Here is a 6,000-nt window from a genome sequence, read left to right on the forward strand (position 1 = left end):
GAGAAGATCCAAAGAAGAGCGGCGCGTTTCGTCACAGGGTTATTTGGTAACCGTGATAGCGTTACGGAGATGCTTAATAAACTCAAGTGGCAGACTCTGCAAGAGAGGCGCTCTGCATCGCGATGTAGATTGCTCGCCAGGTTTCGAGAGGGTGCGTTTCTGGATGAGGTATCGAATATATTGCTTCCCCCTACTTATACCTCCCGAGGAGATCACGAATGTAAAATTAGAGAGATTAGAGCGCGCACGGAGGCTTTCAGACAGTCGTTCTTCCCGCGAACCATACGCGACTGGAACAGGAAAGGGAGGTAATGACAGTGGCACGTAAAGTGCCCTCCGCCACACACCGTTGGGTGGCTTGCGGAGTATAAATGTAGATGTAGATGTAGAAGACCTTCTTTAGTGTGATACATACTCGTACCTATGTTGCCTAAAATGTTACACGAAAGTAATTTTTTTTTGTTCAAAGTACGCCATACTGTACAAACGAATAATGTTAGGCAAATAGCTAAGGTACAATATATGCCTTCAGTCTGCACATTATCGCCGGCCGGAGTGGCCGAGCGGTTCTAGCCGTTTCAGTCTGGAACCGCGCGTCCGCTACGGTCGCAGGTTCGAATCCTGCCTCGGGAATGGGTGTGTGTGATGTCCTTAGGTTAGTTAGATTTAAGTAGTTCAAAGTTCTAGGGGACTGATGACCACAGCTGTTAAGTCCCGTAGTGCTCAAAGTCATTTGAATGATTTGAATTTCCACATTATCACCTGGCTTCACGAGATGAAGATTACGCCACTCGTATTCTGATACGGCTGCGTCTGAAGACGAACCTGCGGTGTTCATGATGTATACATCTCAGTATGCGACATTTTAACTTGCCGTGACTTTTATTGAAACGAAGAACAGAGTGTAGTTACCACCTGATCTGCCGTCTGTATTCGCTGATGGCCAAAATAGTCTAGTGCGGCTTTTAAGCTTTTATAATCAGCTTTGTAATGCTTCAGCGTCACGTTTGCCGTTCTCGCGCTGTTATTACAGTTTGACAACGATACACTGTATAAGTAAATTCAGTTCACTCCACGGAATTCATTGCCATTCTTCAACTAGTTATAGAGCCCATTACGGTTGATGCTGTCTCTGTGGTGTAATAGCACTACACAATGTGATCAAAAGTATACGGACATCCACAAAGACATACGTTTTTCATAGTAGGTGCATTGTGCTGCCGCCTACTGCCAGGTACTCCATATCAGCGACCTCAGTAGTCACTAGACATCGTGAGAGAGCAGAATGGGGCGCTCCGCGGAACTCACGGACTTCGAACGTGGTCAGGTGATTGGGTGTCACTTGTGTCATACGTCTGTGCACGAGATTTCCAAACTCCCAAACATCCCTAGGTGAACTGTCTCCGATGTGATAGTGAAGAGACACGTGCAGCACAAAAGCGTACAGGCCGACCTCGTCTGTTGACTGACAGAGACCGCCGACACTTGAGGAGGGTCGTAATGTGTAATAGTCAGACATGTATCGAGACCATCACACTGGAATTCCAAAATGCATCACGATCCACTGCAAGGACTATGACAGTAAGGCGGGAGGTGAGAAAACTTAGATTTCGTGGTGGAGGGGCTGCGCATAAGGCACACATCACGCCAGTAAATGCGAAACGACGCCTCGCTTGGTGTAAGGAGAGTAAACATTGGGCGATTGAACAGTGGAAAGCCGGCCGGAGTGGCCGAGCGGTTCTAGGCGCTACAGTCTGGAACCGCGCGACCGCTACGGTCGCAGGTTCGAATCCTGCCTCGGGCATGGATGTGTGTGATGTCCATAGGTTAGTTAGTTTAAGTAGTTCTAAGTTCTAGGGGACTGATGACCTTAGAAGTTAAGTCCCATAGTGTTCAGAGCCATTTGAACCATTTGAACAGTGGAAAAACATTTTATGGAGTGACGAATCACGGTACACAATGTGGCGATACGATGGCAGGGTGTGGGTATGGCGAATGCCCGGTGAACGTCATCTGCCAGCGTGTGGAGTGCCAACAGTAAAATTCGGATGTGGTAGTGTTATGATGTCGTGTTTCTCATGGAGGGGGCTTGCACCCATGGTTGTATTGGGGGGCACTATCACAGCACATAGCTACATTGATGTTTTAAGCACCTTCTTGCTTCCCACCGTTGAAGAACAATTCGGGGATGGCGACTGCATCTTTCAACACAATAGAGCACCTGTTCATAATGCACGGCCTGTGGCGGAGCGGTTATACGACAATAACACCCCTGTAATGGACTGGCCTGCACTAAGTCCTGACCTTAATACTATAGAACACATTCGAGATGGTTTTGAACGCCGACTTCGTACCAGGCCCCACCGACCGATATCGATACCTCTCCTCAGTGTAGCACTCGGTGAAGCATGGGCTGTCATTCCCCAAGAAACCCTCCAGGACCTCATTGAACATACGCCTGCGAGAGCGGAAACTTACATCACGGCTAAGGGTGGGCCTACACCATACTGAATTCCAGCGTTACCGATGGAGAGCGTCACGAAATTGTAAGTCATTTTCAGCGAGGTGTCCGGATACTGTTGATCACATAGTGTACCATGGACGTGTACGTTCGGGTTGTACCATATGCACCTGATGAGAAAGCCCGTTGCTTTTGGTGTCATTACTGAAGCGGGGAACAGGTCAACCGACAAATGACGTCAGTGAAACCTGTGTTTATGAGACGTACGGAATTAATTTATCAGTATAAAAAGGATCCAATAAGAACTGGAGGTGTGATGCAGTGCGTTGTCGTGACGCCGGCACCATCTTTGTCATCAAACAAATTTCTGTGTGGGCAGTTCGGGTCCGCGCTGAAGATGCTCCGTGAAAACTTATGGTTGAGCTATAGCTAGGGTTTTGTATTCACAAGTAATTTATTTATTAGTCTGCTTCTTGAAATGGTTACACAAAATAGCGTAACAAAGAATAGCTAAAACACGGGTACGGACTGTGTCTGGCCTCTGTATGCCCGACGGGCCAGCACCGGGATAGCTTTGCACCGTTTTTTTCATTTCCTTTTTGGCGTTGACGTAGCTCTCACGCACGCTCAGAACTGGACTTTTTAGGCTTATTAGATTCCTTTCGGCACGAACTTTCCTCAGACTCGTGTTTTATATAGTTCAGAGCATATTTATAAGTCATGTGAGACGACATCTTTCATTTTTTGTAATTTTCATTTTCATACCGATTTTAACTTTGAATTCTGGGGAATATTTTTAATGTCTGACTTGGGGTCCTTGTGGTCCTCCGGAAGCTCTTCACAATGACACAAGAACCAGTGTCCCTACTAATCGCTTTTTTTCCTAGCTACACCAACTTATAACTTTACGCAAAGCTGTTTCGTGAAAATCACATGCATGAGCAAATACTGGTACGATGATGCCACAGCCGAAACACGTACTGCGCGAGAAACACGTACAGACACGATCTATCCGTTATAGGCTTAGCGATTATTTACGCATTGGTAGTCACGTAGTTATTAGTGATTCAAATCTGATGTCATTTTGTCACATGGAGAAGTTTGACAGAAGAGCGAATAGATGCATTCTCGTCAGTATGGAACTGGTTGAGGAAAATAAGCTCTGTTCTTTGCTACCCGCTGCATAGTGTATGAGGTAGAAGGTTCATATTGTACCAGTATTACTTCTTGAAAATCGCAGGAGGCTCGGAAGAACGAGTATCATTTACGACAAATTAAGTGTTCCCAAGATGCAAATAAGGAAGTCAATATTGTGCTTCTATTCGACACTGTTAGCTTTTTACTGTAGGTTTATAAGTTTATTTTACAGATCTAATATGGAAGGCGAGGAACTCAATGAGTGAGAAAACACTCATAGCGTCGTTAAGAAACTATCTCGTATTTCACCCTAATGAGTTCCTGTCCGCCTGAATATGGAGCACTGGGACATCTCGTCTAGCTTTTATGGTCATGATCTGTTCCCAACAAGCCATCCCGTATCTGTTTTGTGAAATCTGCTATCGGTACACGTACAACTCAAAACAGAGTTAGTTACGAGGTTTTTGTTGCTTTATTGTCTTTGCAACACTGATTAGTAGAGTGAGAAAGAAGTAAAACTAAATGCCATTGATCACTGGAAGACTCTGTTTCAGTGAATGTTGTTTTGCTAAATTTTTGTCTAAATACTTTTGGTTCAAACTGTTGTTTTCCTACCGCGTTTCCTTCATTACTTAACAAAAGACAGTCTTCTACAGTAAATTGCAGGCGTACAGTGCTACTGAGGTATCAGTTGTAAATTTCAATTTCAAAAATATAGAAAAAGGATAATTCGCTGCAAAAAAGTAGGACAACACAAAACCGTGTGGAAGACAAAGCGGAGGGGAAAAAAGCCAGATGCTAGAAATGCGAATGGCAGTTTCTATTACAGTTCTTTCATACGCTTGATCGCGTAAGATGTGTTATTCAGATTTTAAAACTGGCTACCCGATCCAGTTAAAGGCTCACATACAGCTTAACGCAGAATCCGCTCACAGTTCAATATGACTGCTCCACTTAATCAACGCATTACCGTAGGGGCGAACTAGCCTGAATTTGAATCACAGGCATTTCGGTTTTCAGTCTGAGCCTTATGTGTACCGATCCACAAAAATTCAAAACGTTTACAGAACACGTCTTCTCCAGAGATCAATTGAATTAGTGTGCAAGCTGGATTAGTGTATAAGTCGTTACGTTTCTCACACACGTTCGGAATACAGAGCTATATTATTCTTTTATTGACTCTTGCGGTCTTTGTCAGACTGTAGATTCCTTCGCGTAATCTTCACTGTATAGCAAAAAAACACCTTTCTAATACCTTATTCGTAAAAGATTTTCCACGTTTCGTATAATGCAAGAGGTAAAAATTAATCAACTACCTCTATGTACCTGATGCTTTACTTAGATCGTTGTCTACGTGTTCACTTATTTCGTTATGCAGTTAACGCGCCGAGCTCTTTCAAAGTTTTCGAAAGTAATTTCATTTTTCCGACAGGGCGTCCTCGTGTACGTTGGTGTTCAGCTATGGTGGAGTAGATAACTGCCCAAGGTCGTTCGGCAAGTTACGTTTCTTACATTGCGAGCAAGGTGCCTTTTAAAAATTTTCCCTTCTGCTTTATAAGCTGTCTGCATAAAACGGGAAAATGTAGTAAACTTCCCAGTGCTTAAGCATTAAATGTTCGGCTTGTATATTATCGTTAGGATAACGCCCTATATTGGATTAAATGTTTTACACTAAAATAAGGTCCAAACCTTTTACATTCTGTTTCAGCAGAATCACTATGAGAGACATATTGAGTATCATGCTTTAGATATGTACTAACAAGCGAACCTACCCAAGGGATATACTTCGATTTTGATCGGCTTTTATTCTGTTATAATGTAGGTCAAAATGGTGGAGATATACTTTTTATACGTGCCCATACGACTGTTAAGCGGGGTTAAACTCTCCCTTGATACATATTGAGTTTGATACTTCCGAATGAATACCGTTGGAACAGTAACAGATATAAAAAAAAAAAAATTGAAATAAAAGTTGCCAAATATGTCACGAAATAAGCGACAAACGAAAAAACTACAATGAACGAAACTTTTCTAGCTTGAAGGGGGAGGCCAGATGGCGCTATGGTTGGCACGCTAGATGGCGCTGCCATGGGTCAAACGAATATAAACTGCGTTTTTTTTAAATAGGAATCCCATTTTTTTATTACATATTCGTGTGGTACGTAAGGAAATATGAATGTTTTTGTTGGACCACTTTTTTCGCTTTGTGATAGAAGGCGCTGGAATAGTCACAAACAAATTGATCACAATTTTAGACAAACAGTTGGTAACAGGTAGGCTTTTCAAATTAAAATACAGAACGTAGGTACGTTTGAACATTTTATATCGATTGTTCCAATGTGATACCTTTGTGAACTTATCATTTCTGAGAACGCATGGTGTCACCGCATGATTACCTGTAA

Source organism: Schistocerca serialis, chromosome 4 (assembly GCF_023864345.2).
Source record: "Schistocerca serialis cubense isolate TAMUIC-IGC-003099 chromosome 4, iqSchSeri2.2, whole genome shotgun sequence".
NCBI classification, from domain to species: domain Eukaryota; kingdom Metazoa; phylum Arthropoda; class Insecta; order Orthoptera; family Acrididae; genus Schistocerca; species Schistocerca serialis.